The sequence below is a fragment of the Pinus tabuliformis genome, chromosome 9 (assembly GCF_031772625.1).
Source record: "Pinus tabuliformis cultivar Carrire ecotype Pingquan chromosome 9, CPIR1, whole genome shotgun sequence".
Lineage (NCBI taxonomy): Eukaryota > Viridiplantae > Streptophyta > Pinopsida > Pinales > Pinaceae > Pinus > Pinus tabuliformis.
Window position 1 is genome coordinate 1,636,101,100 of NC_142307.1, and position 21,833 is coordinate 1,636,122,932.

The 21,833-nt window shown below is 37.7% G+C and overlaps 1 pseudogene; it reads left to right on the forward strand.

The window, feature by feature from the left end:
* Nucleotides 1-1,315: 1,315 nt before the first annotated feature.
* On the forward strand, nt 1,316-3,081 carry LOC149155114 (calcium-transporting ATPase, endoplasmic reticulum-type pseudogene; annotated as a pseudogene).
* Nucleotides 3,082-21,833: the final 18,752 nt, after the last annotated feature.

The following is a 21,833-nucleotide window of genomic DNA, read 5'->3' on the forward strand; positions in this document are numbered from 1 at the left end:
TGGGGAATTGTACAAGGGTGATGGAAACATGCTGGAGCAGTTTCAGCCAATTCCGGTGCACGGTTTCCGAGAAATCAACCTCCATCTCCTTCAGCCATTTCTACATTTTCTCCATATCCGTGCATCCGTTTCAAAACCTGTTTCATGGCGAGATGCATATGGGTGATAGTAACCTACCCAAGTAGTTTCAGCCGATTCCGATGCACGGTTTCTTAGAAATTGATCTCTGAAATCTTCAGCCATTTTCCATTTTTCTCGAAATTTGTGAATCCATTGATCATGATTTTGCTATGGGAGGTGCATCATGATGATAGGAACATGCTCAGAAATTTTTAGATCGATCCAGTTTACCGTTTGGGAGCAATGGCGAAAACAAGTTCTGGTCTTGTGAAAATTCAACAACAGCAGCTTGAAGGTGCAGATCTGAACGTGGGAATGAACTCCTGCAGCATGCATCCAGCCAGAGGACACCTGCACAAGGAAAACAACCAAAAATCATCAGCCAAGCCCTCATGCAACCAAAGGATCCAAGCATGCAGCAGCAGAATATGAGCATGCAGCAGCCAAAAGCACCTCACAGCAACCATATGACTTCAGGTACGTGACTAAACCTTGTTCCTCTATTGCATGAATCTAATCTAAGCACTGCATGAACGAATGAGATGGGAGGATTCATCCAGGAAGCTAGCCATATTCGATGTCACTCATCCAGGCAAAAATCACGCAGCATGCATGGGTAAGTCATTCACGTGGAAGTTGAAAAACACAGTTAGTGGTAGATCTGTTGAACTCCAGTGCACAGGACATCAGATGATTAACAGATAGAAGAAGACATGCAGTTCATAACATCACCGCAGTTCAAAAAAGCCAGTGCACATGTTTTCGCCAGCTCACCACACATCACGCAGCAAGTAAAGTAGGCTCGGCTGAATCTCACGAATTGTTGTTCATCTACACTTGCCACATCGCCAACTGAAGTTTGCACAAAATGATTAACTAGTCATCCTCCATCAGTTTCTCTACCTATCTTCGAGATTCTGCTGCGTATCAGACTTGATCAGAAGTGCAGGGGCGCTCTACAGGCATTTCTACAGGAAGTCGTCTACAGGAAACGCAGAAAACAGCTCTGCAGAAGGAAAACCCGAGATTTTTGTCAAAATTCAAGCTTGAAATGAGAAAAGTAGTTAAAGCTCGTGTCCAAGGTTACCAGGGTTCTTGAAAGTATTGATTTTGGAGTTTTTCAAACACATTATAGATCTGTTAATGGTGGAGCAATCTGTTTGAATTCAGAATCTGATCATCTATTTCATAGTCCATGGAGGACAAGATATTCCCTGCTTGGTCTAAAACTGTTGAAGAATGCTTAGAAGAATATGATGTGAACCTATAGAATGGTTTAAATTCTCATGAAGTGGAAAAACGCCGTCAAATATATGGATGGAATGAGCTCCAGAAGAAAAATGGTACACCTTTGTGGAAGCTGGTAGTGGAGCAATTTGATGATACAGTTGTTAAAATACTTCTGCTGGCAGCTGGCATTTCATTTCTTCTCTCCTACTTTCGTGATAATGTGTCTTCTGAGGAGGGAATAACAGCCTATGTAGAGCCCCTGGTCATTCTCCTGATTCTCATCCTCAATGCCATTGTTGGAGTATGGCAGGAGAATAATTCTGAGAAGGCTTTGGAAGCTCTCAAAGAAATGCAATCTGATCATGCAAAGGTCTTGAGAGATGGACATTTTGTTGTAGATCTTCCCTCCAGAGAACTTGTTCCAGGAGATATAGTGGAACTGAAGGTGGGAGACAAGGTTCCTGCAGACATGAGAATTGTGTCCCTCAAGACATCCACCTTTACGATGGAGCAAAGCTCCCTGACCAGAGAGAGCATGCCTGTGGTCAAAAGAACATATCCATCCACCTTGTGTGACTGTGAGTTGCAGTCAAAAGAATGCATGGTGTTTGCAGGAACTACAATTACCAATGGCTGCTGCACATGCATTGTTGTGAGCACTGGCATGTTTACAGAAATAGGTAAAATTCGGGCACAAATTCAGGAAGCTTCAATGGAATGTCATGATACCCCTTTGAAAAGAAAGTTAGATGAATTTGGTGAAAGACTGACAACAGTGATTGGTGCCATTTGTATTCTTGTCTGGATCATGAACTACAAATATTTTCTTTCATGGGAAGTCATAGACGGGTGGCCAAAAAATATCAGGTTTTCCTTTGAGAAATGTACGTACTACTTTAAGATTGTTGTTGCTCTGGCAGTTGCTGCTATACCAGATGGATTGCCTACTGTGATTACTACATGTTTGGCTCTTGGCACTCGTAAGATGGCACAAAAGAATGCTATTGTGCGTAAGTTACCGAGCGTGGAGACTTTGGGTTGCACCACAGTGATTTGCTCTGATAAGACAGGTACTCTTACAACCAATCAGATGTCTGTCAGTGAGTTTATAGCCATAGGGCACAGTGCTGGTTCACTTAGAGAGTTTACTGTTGAAGGAACAACATATAATCCGGAGAATGGAAAAATATTGGATTGGCCTGCACATAATATGGGGGAAAATTTAGAAACTCTGGTAGAAGTTGCTGCAGTTTGCAATGATGCAGGGATATCTTGTCAAGGTCACCAGTTCCATGCTACTGGTATTCCCACTGAGGCAGCCTTGAAGGTATTGTTGAAAAAATGGGAGTTCCAGACCCAATGGCAGGTGATACAAGTGCCATTCTCAATAGTGGCACAGTGAAATTGGGCAATTGTGATTGGTGGATACAAAGATCAAAGAGGCTGGCTTTATTGGAGTTTGATTGTGATCGAAAATCCATGGGCATTATTGTCACGGAACCAATGGGACAAAATCGTCTGCTAGTGAAGGGCGCCATGGAAAATTTGCTTGAAAGGAGTGCTTTTCAACAACTTGCAGATGGATCAGTTGTTGAATTAGATGATGCATCAAGGGAATTACTCTTGAGGAAGTTTCATCAAATGAGTTCAAAGGCTTTGCGTTGTTTGGGATTGGCATACAAGAAAGTTTGGGGAGAGGGCAGCAGAAGGAGAAATTGGCCGAGATTTTAGCTAGGGAGGCAGCACCTGTGCTAGCCACCCTAAGCACATCCATCCCCTCCATGAACACTCATTTTTTTTTTCTCAGGGTTCAGACACAATTTAGTCATGGTTCAACCTTCTACGGGAAGCTACAGGACTTTCTACAGGAAGTTCTGTATTTTTACTAGAAACATCTTGTAGAAGCCTTTGGGCAGGCTAGAATTAATTATGGAGAGGGTATGAAGCTTGAAGTTTGTTGAGGAGGCATGCAACCACTCTTTTCTTCCATCCTCCACTGGTTTCATCTCCTTTCACCACCATTGCCACCATCAGATTGAATATAATTGCACAATCATACCAAAGTTGAGAATTCTCTAGGAAAAGAAGCACAGGCAGTGAAAAGAAGCAAAGAGAAAAGCATGGTTTCATGACAGAGAAGAGGACATCACTTCAGAAGCTTGGCATGACAAGGAGGCCACCAGGGCCATCAAAGATAAGGAGATAGGTTGGTTTCTCAGAGGATGAGCAACACTTTCAGTAGGGGAGTGATGATGAGCCCCAAAAATGGATAATTATTTGGGCTCATTCAACCTCCTAACTCAACTTAATGCACCATTCTCATTAGTTTATTGCATGTTTTTGATTATATTTATGCTAATAGAGTGAATTGGGTTAGTCATTATGCCAACAAGTCTAATGTGTACTTTGTGTAGCCTTTTTGGTCAATTTGGAGACAAAGTCAATGGTTGAAATGAGCACTTGGCAGCCAAATTCGTGGAGAGTATTTTTAGGAAGGTGTTCCCTTCATTTATGGGCCCTTACCTCAAATTCTCCACCATCAGTTCGGAGTTCAAGGGCCACCAAATCAATTAGCACAAGGGCAGCCAGGCAAGTCAAGTAGGACTGCTGTTAACTACAAGTTTTGGGCAGCCGAGTCCCTAAAGTTTAGGAGGATTGTTGGGTCCTCAATTTGTATAAATAAGAGGGCTTAGGGCCTCATTTCAGTTAGTCACTTTGTAGTCATTTTTGTATTCATTTTGTAGTCAGTTTGTAGTTCGATTTTTAGGCAGTAGATTAGCTTTCCTTTCAGCACATTTTTCAAGTTCTCCTTGTGGACAGTTTTTGGAATGTAACATTTCTTTTGATCAATAAAGATGAATCCAGCTTTGCACCAGCTCTAAATCTCTCTTAGGAGGCTATAGCTCTTGGGGTTGGGCCCATCTCAAGTGCCCAGTACCTCCTTTGTTTATCTTTATGTGTCTTTGTTGCATTCTTAAAATAAAATTTGCTATTTAGATTCAAATATTGTGTTCTTATTTAGGTTGCTTTCGATGATTAAAAAGGTTCTTCATGTTCAGATTTACTTGATAGGTTAATCACATGGAATATATTCAGAAAAAGGCTACCAAGTACTTTGGATCTCACCTCCCCTTCAGTGGAATCATGAGCTGGGACAAATGTAACCTTGCTGCCCACAAAAACACATTCTTTGCTTCACCATGCAATTATTAGTGTTCGAATCTCATTTGCAGAACTTGATATCAGTTTTGGATGCATGTTTAGGTTTATGATTGCTTAGTTGCATAGTTGTTTCACATGGTTTCCTTGCAAATAAAATTCTGTTCATTTCCTTTTGCTGTTAGGTCAGATTAGAGTGAAGTAACTAGGTCATAGGTTTTATAAGTGTTTGTTTGTTCAGTTTGAAAAACCGCTTGCAGAGTACTTGTTATCCTTCCTTACCTGCCCATACTCCATCCAACCTACCTGCTTCACCCTTCACTCAGAACCCTTACCTTACATTTTCCTTATTCGCTTACTTTGCCATGATTCTCATCTTCTTGTGCAACATCGTTTCATCCCTCCTTGAACAAATCTCACCATCTATGCCACTCCTCAACTCCATCCTCCAAGTCTTGAACTCCCCTACACCCCTTTTTCACCTCCATACTCATTCCTCCACCTTTTTCCCTCCATCCATGCTTGAAAACCCCATTTCTGAACATCCTATAGAAGAATTACAGAGCATCCTGTAGAAATCCTAGAACATCCTGTAGAACCCCTGCAGACTTCCTGTAGAAGCTCATAAACGCAGTTTCTTGGCAACCAAACTTTGTGAAACTCTCTGGAAGGGTGTTAGGGACTCCTTAGACCCTCTCTGAACCTTCCCGACCTCTTCCAAGCATTTCTCCTCCTTGATCCACCTCTGCACAGTCAAAAATAGTTAAAAGCATATGCATGATAATTCCAACAACTTAATCAAAAATACAAAAAGATGTTTTCTTCAGATAGAGGTAGTCTAGACACATGTATTTTACCTTCATAGAAGTAATGGCATCTCTTTTAGTAGTTTGCATGCTCTCCTTTTCGTCAGTAGGACTAGCTGGTAGAATTAGGGTTTGCTAGGGTTTGCGTTTCTTTTTGGCTTTCAGTTTCTTCTTGCAATTAGATTAGCTTCCTTCAAGTTAGCTTTCATCCATCAATTAAAAAGCTTCTTCTAAGAGCTCATAGAAGTTGGCTTAAGCTCCTAGTGGACTTGTGCCAGCTGACCAAGTGACAGCTGCGGCAAGAGCTAATACTTGTGCATACAGCACCGTCGCTTCCAAGTTTGTTACGAACTACCGGGTTGATAAAATTAAAGAAGGGAGTTCTAGGAGTTGTAGCATTATTGCTACAATACTGGACCCCACCACCCACCTGTATCAGAACAACTCTCTTGTACATGGTAACCAGATGAATCTACGCAAGGGATATCAGATGCAACAGAATGTATGATAGGAGTGTTTACAAATGTGATGAAATGTAGGGAAACTTCAAGGAATCGGTTCAGAAAGCAACTCACTCAAATGACAGATCACAGTACTGCAGGTTAACAGCATAGAGGTATAGACCAAACTACACAGAATGAAGAAAAAGACATATACGTAGGTTCACCATTGACCAAGCCACGTATACACGCAGGTTCACTGTATACAAGTTGTGTATACGTATACACGCACTTTCACAAAAGGAAAAGCATGTATACCTTGGAAAACTAAACGTTTGGTCTGAAGTATTTGGTCCATGGTATTGGTCCAAGGTATCAGGTCCAAGGTATTGATCCCAGGTATTTGGTCCAATGTATCGGTCCTAAGTGGTTTTGGTCCATGATATTGAGAAAGCCCTAAAACTATAAAAGGAGGAGAAGATCATTAGGCCAAGTGTGCAAGTATCGAATATCTGATTTAGTGTGAAGATTTAATATGCAGGTTATTGGCTTATGGAGTTGTGCTTGATCTAAACCAAGGATTAACCTTAGTGTTTGATGAAGGATAAGTTCTAATGATATATCAGGATCTTAAGGCTTGTAGTGAATTATCTTTATGTGGTTTGATAATGTATCTGAATAACTGGCGCATGTTGTAGTTTGTAAATATGATGATCTAGGTATGACTGAAGTCTAGAGTATTTGTTAAGCTTAAATCATCTTTTACAGATCTATATGTAGGTTCACTTTAGGAAAGAAGCATATACATGTTGGTTCTGCATATCAAAACAACATATACATCATAAATTTGATTTGCAAATCTGTACGCTGGTTCACTTTGAGGAAAGAGTTTATGCACGCAAATCTGACACATGGAAGTAGTGTATACCCTATAAAATATGTTTTAGTTGCTTCTGTTTGATGTTGTATTGTTCTGGGTTATTGCTTGGGTTCTGGTTATTGTATTCTGGTGATAGCATTCTGAATGATTGGATTGATGTAGTGATTGATTGATTCGATTGTGGCTGGTTCAAAAGGAGATTGGTTGATGTAGATATATTTGATGATTGAATGATGTCGTTGATTTATCCAGTCTAAAAATTTATGAAACGTGGTCCTTGGAAGAAAAGAGAAGGTTGTAGCCTTCTGTAGGTCAGCACCTACGTTCTAGTAAACATATCAACTAGTACAAGAGTTAGGGGGTTGTAGCTCTCTTCCAGTAGAAGCTGGAGAATGAGAGAAGGTCGTAGCCTTCTGCAAGTAGAATCCTGCATACTGGTATAAGACTACACTAGTACAAAACTGTAAATAGAATTCTCTCATTATTAAAAGAAGACAGAGACGATTGCAATAGGTGGTTTTCACTGACATTGGGTTTCCACCTTATATCTTGGTGTTCATGTGTGTTTCTTATGTGTAATGATCTGTTCTTTTTTTACTACACCTGGCTATTGTTTATATGGTTCTGATGCACTAATTAAAGATCAACATATGATGAAGAACTAAATCATAAGTTTTCTGGATATATGCTAGTTGCATTAAACACAGTTGCATGTACACGCGAGTTCCCTTAACTGAACTAGCGTATATGAACCAGAGTATGAAATGAAAAAGTTATTGATTTGCTAATATTGATTCACCCCCCCCCCCCCACCATCCTCTCAGTATTATTTCCAACATATATAGGGTAAAAAAATAAGAAGAGAATCATCAGTAATTGAATTGATCCAGATCATTGGTATGGGAAAATTATTGTAACTTGTAATTTGGTAGAGAAGGCGAGGCTCTTCAACTAAATATGTAGAGGCCTGAGTCTACAGCTGAGTGTGGAAACAACCTGCAACTTAGTTTACATGTCAAGAACTGTATGTTGTTTAAATATTTATTATATTAGGCAACAATTATTTTGATCGTATCCCTAAACTGCAGTGAACCACGGTAAATTGGTGTTTTGATGTGTATATTTTCATATTATCTATTGTAGAGTTGCAGTGATTATAGTTGCATTTTGCTTCACCACAATGATGGTTTATATGGCAGGTTTAAATGATTAATCTAATGTGGTGAATTCTTTTATAAGTACTAAGAATAAGATAACATAGTAGTATGACATCTCCTAGTCCCTCAAGGTTGTAGAAACTTGGTTTTGCATCCTCCCATAGTCACTTCAGCTAAAACCTCCACATCTTGAATACTTATGTTAGGAAAAATACTGTTGGGGGGGGGGGGGGGGGGGAGGTGAATTAGTATTTTAAAAACTAAAAATACTAATTTTCTTTTTTTGACATGTATATGTGACTTGACTGAACCCAACTAGCATATATATAGGACCATTGTAAAAGAAACTAACATATTCTCAACAAAATTGTAAAATAATTAATTCTTTATCTATTAAATTTTGAACCAAAATGTAGGAGAGTTATTAGAAATTTGATAAGAAATAAATAGGTGCAGTAAGAATAGAATAAATTATCATGCATAAGTAAACACACATGAACTACAGGATTTAAGGTCGAAACCCAATGAGGGAGAAACCATAGTTTCTTTCGTCTCAGTCTTTAAAACTTATTAATATCAAAAACTTCATACATTCTTGTATTGGTGGAGACTCATACCAATATGCAGGCACCCACCTACTTAAGGCTACAACCTTCACTTGTTTTCTAGCCCCTATTGGAAGGGAGCTCCATCCCCCTAATCCGATCACCTGCTACTACTGGCAAGAAGCTTCGACTTCCTCATTGAAGGCTCCAACCCTGAGCAACATACATGAACCAAGTTTCATCAAATTTTTAGAATGTAGCCAATATCAACACTTATGCTCAGTCATAAGTGTAATACAATCATCAATTTCTAACACACAAAATTAACCAATCATTGAAATCCAAACAAATGATGCATAACCAAAGCTTAGCCAATCAATTGGTACAATAAAATCACTGTTACTAGTACACATAACTAAACTCAGAATGTTGCATCAACACACATAATGAACTGCATCCAAGATCATTCATTTGAAAAAATGTATATGCTACTTCACTTTAAGGCAATCCGCATGCATACACTCTTTTCTGGAGAGAAAGCTATGTATAGATCTTAATATACTGAAAAACAAAAACTTGACTACTGCAATTTCTTGAAAGAACACTGAATTATACTCAAATCTCCTGCAACACTCTAAACTGATCACATAACCCTCTCTGATTTTCAATCACATCATAAAGTAATCTTAACATTCTTCAATCAATTAATACCTAAATTCAACTTCATCATTCAATCAGATCTACTTCAAACAATATCACTCAACCCAAATCAACTTGAGGACATCATTGGCAGACAACAAAGAAATATGAACATTGATTAGGTTGATTAGTAATTTGTGAACAAAAACACCTTACTTTATATATCCAACTTTGCAGAGGTGAACCTACATGTATACACGATTTTCATGAAACCATCCATCTTATAGATCTGCAAATTTTGACCTAAAATAGCCCGGCTCTTCAGAACTTCAAAAAGCCCCAAATTATAATAATCATAGATGAAAACATGTGTCAGTACTTAGATATAGTCAATACATGAGTAGATCATATAACAAAATTCATTTCAGGTCTCATGATCCTGATCCATCATTGTATTCATCAGTGCATAATTATTTCATATCAATGTGACAATTATGGCCCTTACAATGCAAATATAATTCAGATAGAAGTATTCATCAAAAACCCTTTCACTTGCACACCTTTATCACTTTGGTCTTCACCTCTTTATATAGTTTATCCCTTATCTGATACCATAAGTCAAAAATACATTAGTGTCAGTGGTAATCTTTGACAGGATCAATATTCGTTATTGCACTCATTACTATGGGTCAATAGCATGGTAAGGACCACTGGTATTTAGAATACCATGGTGCAAAAACCATATGCTACTTTTCTTACCTAAACTTGTGTGCATACATGAATTTCATTAATACAACTTGCATATAGTTCTTCAACTTCAATTTTTTCATTCCTCTGAACTGATCCTTCTGAACAGTCATCCATTCTGTCACATTTGTATTCATTCTAGCATTCTATTGTATTCATTCTGTCACCTCTGAACTAACTTGTGAATTCTGTGATAATATTCCATTAGGGATAACACATGTATCATAATGTCAGTAATCCCCCCCTTTGGACTTGATGGAAAACACTTTGGCGTTTGGTCACTGTTAGTTACAGTTTTCGTAGCCTGTCACCAGGGATCAAAATGGGCTCTTATTATGTCTGGTTTTCAGAGATGTTTTGCCCGTGATATTTAGTGCAAAACATGTCATAAGCATGTTCATCAGAAGCATCTCGGAAAAATATTTCCAACAATATATCACGCTCCCAAAACCGGCTCCTGGATCAGAAGATATGACCAAATGAATGATTGACTCAAAGATATCCTCATGCAACAGTTCATGTATTGAATGATCCAAACGAAGCTAGGAGATGTTAGTGGCTGGTTTTGTGGCTAGATTGTGATAGAGAAGGACGGAACATAGCATTTGAGGTCTATTACTGTGCTGCTAATCCTCGTCTCAACATATGGTGAACTCATTCTTCTTTGATTGAAAGAGATATCCATGAATCTGTGCAGAGGACACTGTATATTGTTGACAGTGATATTGCTAGTGAAAGGTTTAGAGTTGCTGGTCTCATGGTTCTAGAGAGGAATTACTTGGAGATTTATAACTATGAATCTTGGGGTATATTTTGATGACGAAAGATGCAAAGGCAAAATTTATATATTTCTTCTGGGCTCACTAAAATTTCACATGGGGGGAAATGTGAAGAGTGACAGTGATGAATATGAGAACGATGAGCTTGCATCCATTATTGGCATTATGACTCAGATTTAACACAAGTGTTGTCCTTGATGGTAACTCACTCAGATGACAGATCACAGTTCAGCAAGTTAACAGCTCAGAGCTATAGATCAGACTTCACAGAATGAGGAAAGAGAAGTATACGCAGGTTCACCTTGAAAAAGTAGCGTATACACGTGGATTAATAGACCAAAAGGCACGTATATTGTACACACATAGTTTCACAGAAGGAAAGGCACGTACATGTTGGAAATCTAAGTTTTGGTCTGTGGTATTTGGTCCATGGTATTTTGATCCATGTTATTGGTCCAGAGTATCTAGTCTGAAGTATTGATCCCAGGCATTTGGTCCAAGGTATTGGTCCTAAGTGGTTTTGGACCATGGTCCTGAGAAAAGCGTAACACTATATAACGAGAAGAAGATCATTAGGCTTAGTGTACTCAAGTATTGAATATCTGATGATGAGCAAGTTGTAGTGCACTAGTTATTGGGTTATGGTGCATAGCTGGATCTGAACCAAGGATGAACCTTAGCAATTGATGAAGGATAATATCTAATGATGGTTCAAGACCTTAAGGCTTGAAGTCAAGTACCTTTATGTGGTTTGATCATTTACTTGAATAACTAGTGCATGTTGTAGTCTGTAAGTATGATGATCTGGGTATAACTAAAGTCTGGAATTGTTGTAATATTTAAAATCATTATTTACAGATCTGTAAGTAGGTTCACATTAGAAAAGACACATATACACGTTGGTTATGCATATCAAAACAATGAATAAATCTTAAGTTTGATTTGCAGATCTGTACGTAGGTTCGCCTTGAGAAGGGTGTCTGTGCACACAAGTTCGACACAGGGAAGTAGAGTATACCTTGTAAAATATCTTTTAGCTACTTCTGTTTTCTATTGCAATGTTCTAGGTTCTGGCTTGGGTTCTGGTTACTATATTTTGGTTACAGCATTCTAAAAGATCAGATTGAAGGGTTGTTAAAGTGGTTGATTGGTTCAGTTGTGAAAAGGAGATTGGTTGACGCAAATATATTTGATGATTTAATGATGTTATTGATGGACCTAGTCTGAAAATTTATGATATGTAGTCCCTGGAAGAAAACAGAAGGTTGTAGCCTTTTGTAGTCCAGCACCTACATATTATTAAACATATAAGCTAGTACAAGAGCTAGGGGGTTGTAGCTCCCTTCCAAGAGAAGATGGAGAACGAGACAAGGTTGTAGCCTTCTGCAGGTAGAAGCATGCATACTGGTATAAGTCTGCACCAGTAAAAAATTGTAAAAAGAAGTTTTTAATTATTAAAAAGAAGATAGAGATGATTACAGCAGGAGGTTTTCACCCATATTAGGTTTCCACCTTATATCTTGTGTTCATGTGTGTGATTTTCTGTTCTATTTTACTGCACCTCGTTACTGTCTATATGGTTTTGATGCACTTATTAAAGATTAACATATGATGAATTAACTAAATCTTAAGTTTGAAGTATATATGCTAGTTCCCTTAACCACAGTTGCGTATACACGCTAGTTCTATTAACTGAAGTAGCATATATAAATTGATTATGGAATGAAAAAATATTGACTTTCTAATACTGATTCACCCCCCCCCTTCTCAGTATTAAATCCAACAATTGGTATCAGAGCAGGTTCTTCAGAAGAAGCTCGATCTCTTGAAGGAAGATCCATCATCATGAGTAATCAAGAAAGAGAGGGATGAAGAATCATTGATGGAAGCAACTTCGTTTATTGGAAGGTAAGAACCACAACCTATCTTCAATCTCCTGGAACAGATGTCTGGGAAATCGTGGAGGGAGGATATACATTTCCATCAGCAATTCCTACAAATACGGCAGGTAAAAGGCAATATGAAACCAATTCCAAGGCTGTCAATTCTTTATTGGGAAGTCTATCACAATAAGAATTTCAAAGTTATGCAGCTCAAATCCACCAAAGAAATTGTAGGTTTTAAACCCATACAAAAATTACCTGCATAAGAATTCTAAAACACAAAAAATAAACAATGTGAGGGCATAACACATAAAACACATATACACAGAGATTTCCCCCTAGATCCCAAAACCGGGACTACCAGCTTGATTTTTCATTTTGTTCCTTTCAATGTTATAATACATATTTATACATGTCGAAGCGTCCAATACGATGGACCGAAAACCATTGTATCCAAGAAACATGTGTGCAAATCATGCACAAAACCATAGGTGGGTCCACCCAACCTAACTTAGGGTCCAAAACCAAACTTTTCTGGGGCGCTGCCCCGGGCCACATAAAGTGGGGTTACGAGTACACCTCAAACCCCCTGTGAACCCCTCCCCCCCGGCTACACAATCGGTGCAATGAAGGGGGGCTCCACCCCCCCTCTAACCCCCCGGTTAACTACATGGGCTAGTCGTGGAAAGAATATAACACAAGCAAACAGAAATACTGGAAAAAATCGTTCTAAGCAATGAAGGAGATGCTAAGGTAAAATGTGAAAAACTACAAACTCTCATAATTCAATATGAAACTCTCAAAATGCACAATGATGAAAGTATAGCTACTTACTTCTTAGGTATAGATGAGATTATTAATTTCATGAAGAATTTGGGTGAAGAGATAAAAGATGTTACTTTAGTTGAAAAGGTTTTAAGATCCTTGTCTGCTAAGTTTGAATCAAAAGAATCTGCCATAGAAGAAAAGCAGGATCTTCAGACTATTACTATGACATAGCTGCACGGGATCTTAACTAATTTTGAGATGAGAAAAGGAGGTCCATCAAATATGAGAGAAGCCACATTTAAAGATTTAGGAAAAGAAGAACTTAATCAATCAAGACATATTTCAGACGGAGAAAAAGAAGAAAACTTTGTCAAGAACCTTCAATGGGGTTCCAGAAGATTCAGAGGTAAACTACCTTTCAAATGTTTTTCTTGTGGAAGAGTCGGTCATTATGCTGCCAATATCCTCATAAAAATAAGGTTGATAAAGGTAAGGAATCTGCAAAATGGAATAGAAAAAAAATGTAAGTAAAAAGAGCTACTATACTCATGAAGATAGCGATGGTTTATCAAATAGTGATGAAGATGAAAATAGAAAAGGCTAGAGACTTCTGATGGCTTATGAAGATGATGCTTTTTTAGATTCTTGAGATGAAGATGACCTTTATGAAGAAATTTCTAATCTCAAAATCTATTTAGAAGAAAAGAGTATGACTATAGATACCTTGACATTCCAACTTGCTGAAAGAGAAAAACACAATGAAAAGCTAGAATGTGAAATTGTGGGTCTAAGAAAGGATCTTGAGAAAAAAAAATCTCTCAATCTTAGATTTTCTAAAGGATCAGATGCCTTAAATGAAATTATCAAAGTGCAGTGCTCTCCTCTTATAAAGACAGGTCTTGGATACTCTAAAGAAACATCTCAATCATAGAAGCTGTCAATCTCAACTAAAAGCTATCATGATGTAGCAAACAACAGTGAATAGTTCAACAATTATCAGAAAAGGCATAAAGCAGATCACTAGGTGAATCAAGCCCAATTTACTTCAAGAATGAACAGAGGCCACAATCAACCTCAGGTAAACCACACTCAATTTGCTTCAAAGAATATTAATCAACAGGTTAGTAGATTCAATAATAGCAGGAACTTCTTTAATGGTCAATGTTTCTCATGTCATAATTTTTGACACAAAGCTGCTCAATGTGTTTCTTACAAAAATATCATGACTAGAGAAGCACGAAATCAAAGAAATGTGACCAGGATCAATAAAAGTTCTTATCATATCTTTTCTCTTCTTGAAAATGAAATGGAATGCTCAATCTGTAACAACTTTGGCCATGAAGAATCTGAATGCAGGAGTAAATTTCAGCAAATAGCTCAAAAGGAGAAAAATCCCAAAATATGGAGAAAGAAAGAATCAAAAATAGAAAGATGTGTTATAGCCTTGTATGCAGAAGGACAAGAAAACCAGTGGTACATCAACAGTGGATGCTCAAAACACATGATAGGTGACAGAGAAAAACTACACTCATATAATGCCTTAGAGAAGGAAAAGAGTGTCTCATTTGGAAACGACAATTCCGCTATCATAAAAGGTAAAGGCTTTGTTTTCTTGAAAGAAAAAGTTAAAGCTAGGAATGTTATGTATGTTGATGGCTTAAAGCACAATTTGTTGAGTGTGAGTCAGATGTGTGATCAAGGAAATGAAGTAGTGTTTCGATCAAATGGATGTGTTGTTCGTGAGCTTGATATATGAGAAACTATGATTAAAGGGACAAGAACTCCAAACAACCTACACATACTCAAGGGAGGACAAAAACAGTGCTATCTAAGTAAAAATGATAAACTAGCTATGGCACAGAAGATTGGGGCATCTAAGTTTTTCTCAAATAAGAAAAGCATGCAAATACCAGGTGGTTCGTGCTCTTCCTGATATCAGCATTCCAGAAAATACAATATGCAAATCATGTAAACTTGGTAAGAAAACCAGATCGCACTTCCCTGAAAAGGAAGGATCAGCTAGTAAGCCTCTTGAACTTGTTCATACTGATTTATGTGGACCATCAAGGAAAAATTCACCTCGTGGAGAAGAATACTTTATATTGTTCATTGATGACTTTTCCAAAATGTGTTGGATAGGAATTTAAAACATAAAGATGAATCATTTGAAAAGTTCAAAGCCTTCAAAGTGTTGGTTGAAAATGAATTAGATCAAAAAATCAAATGCCTCAGGTCTAATCGAGGAGGGAATTTACCTCAGATGAATTCTTCGACTTTTGTGAATAACATGGAATAAAAAAGGAATTCTCTACCATAAGGACTCCTCAGCAAAATGGAGTGGTAGAAAGGATGAACAGAACTGTTCAACAAATGGATCGTGCTATGCTAGATGAATCTGGAACTCCTGCAACCTTCTAGGTTGAAGTGACATTCACTGCCATCACTATTCTCAACCAAGAAAATGTCAGGTAAATAGCACTCAAACCCCTCACAAACTTTGGTATGGTAAGGCTCCTACTGTAAATACTTCAAAGTTTTATAAAGCAAATGTTACATCAAAAGGACTGATGAAAGACTTGGTAAGTTTGAACCCAAAGAAAATGAAGGTATTCTCCTTGATTACTCTTCCCGAAGTAAAGGATATAAATGTTATAACAAAAGACTTGGGAAAATTATTGAAAGTATTGATGTTGTGGTTGACGAAGCATGCAAAAATCCAAAACAAATAAAAACTGAATATTATGAAGAAGATGAGGATTACCCTTTAACATCAAAGCCCACTAATTTTGAAGAAGAAACCAATGAAGCACCAGAAGAAGATATAGCGGTAGAATAAAAGACTCTGTCCAAGTATGTTCAGAAAAACCATCCACAGATGCAAATTTTGGAACAGAAATAGGCAGGTGTGCAAACAAGAAGAACTATTACAGAAGGTTCCAGCTATCTAGCATTGCTATCCTCCACCGAACCTCAAAATGTAAATGAAGCATGCAAAGATGAATGTTGGATAAAGGCCATGAAGGAAGAACTTGAGCAAATTGAAAAGAATAATACTTCGGAATTAGCTCCTAGACCCCATGATAAGAATATCATAGGAACTAAATGGATATTCAAAAACAAGATAAATGAAAATGGAGAAGTTATTAGAAACAAGGCCAGACTTGTTTTTAAAGGATATGCTCAACAAGAAGGTATAGATTTTGAAGAAACTTTTGCACCTGTTGCTAGATTTGAAGCCATAAGAATGTTCCTTGCTCTTTCTACTTTCCAGAAATTCAAAGTATATCAAATGGATGTAAAATTCGCCTTTCTTAATGGAGACTTAGAAGAAGAAGTCTATATTGAGCAACCAAACAGATTCATTCTTGGAAATGATTCAAAACTTCTATACAGACTCAGAAAGGCTCTCTATGGTCTAAAAGAAGCTCTAAGGGCATGGTATTACCGTCTTGACAAATATCTCCATCAGCAAGGTTTTTCAAAGGGATCAGTTGATAGCAATCTATATACAAAGATTGACAATAATAAATTGCTAATACTTGTTGTTTATGTTGATGATATCATTTTTGGAAACAATGAAGAAGCTATGAGTCGGAATTTTTCTTCGATAATGCAACAAGAATTTGAAATGTCCTTGGTTGGTGAGCTTACATATTTTCTTGGTCTAGAAGTTCAACAAAATAAAGATGGTATTTTTCTGTCACAAACCAAATATCTCAAACAGATCTTGAAAAAATACGGCATGGAAGATTCTAAACCGGTATATACCCCAATGGTAATAGGATGCAGTCTCAGCTGAAATGACCAATCAACAATAGTACATCAACCAACTTACAGATCCATGATTGGCAGTCTGCTTTATCTAATAGGTACCCGACTAGACATTATGCATGCAGTAGGAATAGTTGGAAGATTCCAAGCAAATCCAAAGGAATCACACCTTCAGGCGATCAAAAGGATTTTCAAATATCTTCAAGGGACACAAAATTTCAGTTTATGGTATCCTAGAGATACATATCTTACACTTCATGTATATACAGATGCAGATTGGGCAGGAAGCGTTGATGACAAAAAAAGAACTAGTGGTGGTGCATTCTATATGGGTTCCATATTAGTGTCTTGGTTCAGCAAGAAAAAAGGTTCAATTGCATTATCTGCAGCTGAAGCAAAATATGTGGCTATTGCATCTTGCTACACACAACTCCTTTGGATGATGCAAACATTGCAAGACATTCAGATCACATGTACTCCACCCATCTCCATTCTATGTGATAATACAAGTGCCATCAGTATTTCAAAGAATCTAGTCATGCATTCCAAGACCAAGCACATACCCATCAAATATCACTTTCTACGTGAACAAGTGCTTGTACAAAAGGTCAAATTGGAATATGTTCCCTCCAAAGAATAGGTTGTTGATATATTCACCAAACTACTACCTAGAGAGACTTTTGAATATCTCAAACAGAAGCTGGTAGTAGTTGATGCATCATCCTGCTGTTAAAACCTACCTGCTTCAGAGAAAGGTGGTTATACGTGAGTTTCATGAAGCTTAGTCACGTACATATGCTGGTTTCTATAGATACAGTCACGTATATGTTGGTTTAAGGAAAAGTAGTGGCCAGAATCAGGAAGAAAGGAGTCTGATATGGTTTAGGGGGAGCATATTCTTCTAATAATGCATTGTTGGCATTATCTTAGAATATCCTGGTACAGAATCACACAGTTGTTTTTTATTCTAGTGGAACAGGTTCATGGGGAGAACAAGGTTGCTAGACTATAGGTTGATTGACAAATGATGCTAATGATAGCAACTAATGAATATCATGGTCTTGGTCTCTGTTATACATGTCATGTATATCATTTTATGAAAAGGTCATGAAACGACCTATTTTGTTACCCCACTATGCATGGGATGGATGTTGTAATGTTTTTTTTTGACACATATAAATAATTGGTATATCCCCACTTGATTGGGAGATGAATGTATGTATGAGTCATTGGTGATAGGAAGGTCATTTATGATGTATGTATAGAGTCATTTTCTTCTTTTAGAACATCTTTTTGTAGACCTTACTTATATTCAAGGGGAGAATGGACTCGTTCATAAGGCTGAATCAGCACACTTCAGCATATGAGAGAATTCAACATGTACTCAGGGGGAGCATGACCATTTTCCCTTGTTGAAAAAGGGGGAAAGTGACTTGGGGTTGCCATCAAGTCCAAAGAGGGAGATTGTTGGCATTATGACTCAGATTTGACACAAGTGTTGTCCTTGATGGAAACTCACTCAGATGACAGATCACAGTTCAACAAGTTAACAACTCACAGCTACATATCAGACTTCACAGAATGAGGAAAGAGAAGTATATATAGGTTCACCTTGACAAAGTAGTTTATACACACAGATTAATAGACCAAAAGGCACGTATATCGTACACATGTAGTTTCGAAGAAGGAAAGGTGCATACATGTTGAAAATGTAATTTTTGGTCTATGGTATTTGGTCCATGGTATTTTGATCCATGGTATTGGTCCAAAGTATCTGGTCCAAAGTATTGATCCCAAGTATTTGGTCCAAGGTATTGGTCCTAAGTGGTTTTGGACCATGGTATTTGTTAGAAAATTATATATTACAAAGCAATGGAACACATAAAATAATGCAGAGATATAAACACAGAAAACGCATAAAACAATAGAGACACAGATATACGTGGTTCACCCAATTTGCACTATGTCCACCCTGAACAGCTAGTCCTTCCTTTATATTATCCAGCAAAATGAAGAGACACAACCTATAGCAGATCCGTTGTAATATCCTCTGTTTTCTCTCACAGTCTCACATCACTGCTTCTCGCTAGGAGAATACACATATATTACACAAACTCAGTACAATGCCATCATACAAAGAGAGGGGTTGCCTTCTAGGGAAAAAAACCCTAAACTAAACATAAGTTCTACCGTTAGATCATCTGCCTAATGAATGGCCCAGATTGACTAGAAATTACTATACTTTTACAAGGCAATTTTACATATGTTTTTAGCTTTAGGGGCACTGCCCCCGAAACACCCCGCCAGGGGGGGCCTCCCCAAAGGTCGCAGCTGCCCCCCCGGACCCCCGCTACAGCGAATATTTTACGGGCGGCATTGCCACCCCATTTTGAACTGGGGTCCAATGTGGCGATACCTTTGAGTACAGAATATAATCGGGCTCCACACCCAACACACTCCCACTTGGAGACTGATTATAGCAACTCCACCACTACTTCATTTGTTGGACAATGTCTCCTCTTTCGACCTAGTTGTTTCTCATCTTCATCGTCATCCTTGAAGACTAATTGAAACTAAGCATATTCTTAGTTTCTCCCTAGTTACAACTTTTTTTAGCATATCTGCAGGATTCTGGCTAGTGTGTATCTTTTCCAGCTTCAACTCTCCATCTTCTAACACTGATTGTATGAAATGGTACTTCAACTGTATGTGTTTAGTCTTGGAATGAAATGTTGAGTTCTTTGTAAGATGAATGGCACTTTGGCTATCACTATATAACATTCCAATATCATGCTTCTTATCCAATTCACCCATAAACCTCTGTAACCAAATCATTTCTTTACTAGCCTTTGTAGTAGCAACATACTTTGCTTCTGTTGTTGAAAGTGCAACAACACTTTTGATTTTTGAAACCCAACTAACAGTTGTTCCACCAACAGTAAATACATATCCTGTAGTGCTCCTCATGTTATCTCTGTCACCTACCATATTTGCATCAACATATCCCTGTAGAGAAATGTTTGAACCACCAAAGCATAATGCTTGATTTGTGGTACCTTTCAAATATCTGAGAATCCATTTCACTACTATCCAATGTTCCTTTCCTGGATTGTTCATGTACCTGCTTACAACTCCCACTGCATGTGCAATATCAGGCCTTGTGCAGACCATTGCATACATTAAGCTTCCAACTGCTGATGCATATGGAACTTTAGACATATAGTCCATGTCTTCATGGGTCTTTGGGCACATTTCCTTACTAAGTTTGAAATGGCTAGCAAAAGGTGTACTAACTATTTTTTCATTGTGCATATTAAATCTTGTCAACACCTTTTGTATGTACTCATTTTGAGACAATGTTAATTTATGATTTTTCCTGTCTCTAGTTATTCTCATACCAAGGATTTGTTTTGTAGCTCCCAAATCCTTCATTGCAAATGAATTTGCCAATTTTCTTTTGAGCACATTTATTTCTTGCATGTTAGACCCTGCAATGAGCATGTCATCTACATACAATAACAATATAATATAGCTGCCATCATTTTGTTTTTTTAGATAAACACAATGATCAGAGTGACATCTAGTATAACCTTGTTCAGACATAAACTTGTCAAATTTTAGATACCACTGCCTTGGAGCCTGTTTTAAGCCATACAACTCTGCTTCAACCTGCACACTAGTTTCTCCTTCCCTTTCACTTCATATCCTTGTGGCTGCTGCATATATATCTCTTCCTCCAAATCCCCATGGAGAAAGGTTGTCTTTATATCTAACTACTCAAGATGAAAATCTCTAACTGCTACTAGACTTAAAATAGTTCTGATTGAAGTCATTTTAACAACAGGAGAAAATATTTCATCAAAATCAATACCTTTCTTCTGTGCAAACCCCTTCACCACAAGTCTAGCTTTGTACCTCTATTTTCCTCCATCTTCTTCCTTCAGCCTGTAAACCCATTTATTCTTCAATGTAGTTTTTCCTGCAGGAAACCTGACTAAGTCCCAATTCTGGTTATGCATTAAGGAGTCCATCTCTTCTTCCATGGATACCTCCCACTTCTTCCTTCTTTCAACCTGCATTGCTTCTTCATAACATTCGGGTTCACTAGAATCATTCAACAATAAATAATATAATGAAGGAGAGTATCGTTCAAGGGGTCTACCTATCCTGGTAGATCTTCTAACACCACTTTCAGGTGTTTGGGGTGCCTGTTGCTATTATGGTGGTTGCTGTTGTTGTGGTTGTTGATTATTATTATTTTCAGGCACCTTTACTTTTTCAGTGATTTCATCAAGAACTGTGTATTCCTTGTTTTCTTTTTCCTGTTTCTTTTCCTACACCTGATTCTTATAGAAGACCATTTCATTGAATATTACATCTTTTCTCCTAATGATTTTGTGATTTTTGTAATCATATAAGCGATAACCAAAATCATTAACACCATATCCAATAAAGGTACATTTCTTTGACTTTGCCTCAAGCCTTGTTCTATTTTCTTTATCAATATGGACAAAGGCCTCACAACCAAAAGGCTTTAAAAAAGAGTAGTTTACCTTTTTACCTATCCATGCTTCCTCTGGAACACCACCATCCAAGGAACTTGAAGGCCCTCTGTTTATTAGATAAACAACAATATTTACAGCATCTGCCCAAAATTGTAAAGGCAATCCTGCATGCAATCTCATGCACCTTTCACGCTCCATGATTTTTCTGTTCATCCTTTCTGACACACCATTTTCTTGTGGTGTTCTTGGAATTGTCTTCTCTCTGTGAATTCCATGCTCTGAACAATACCTATCAAACTCTTTGCTGCAATATTCACCTCCATTTTCTGATCTGAGACACTTTAATTTCTTTCCTGTCTCAATGTCAACCAAAGCTTTCCATTTCTTGAAAGTATCAAATACAT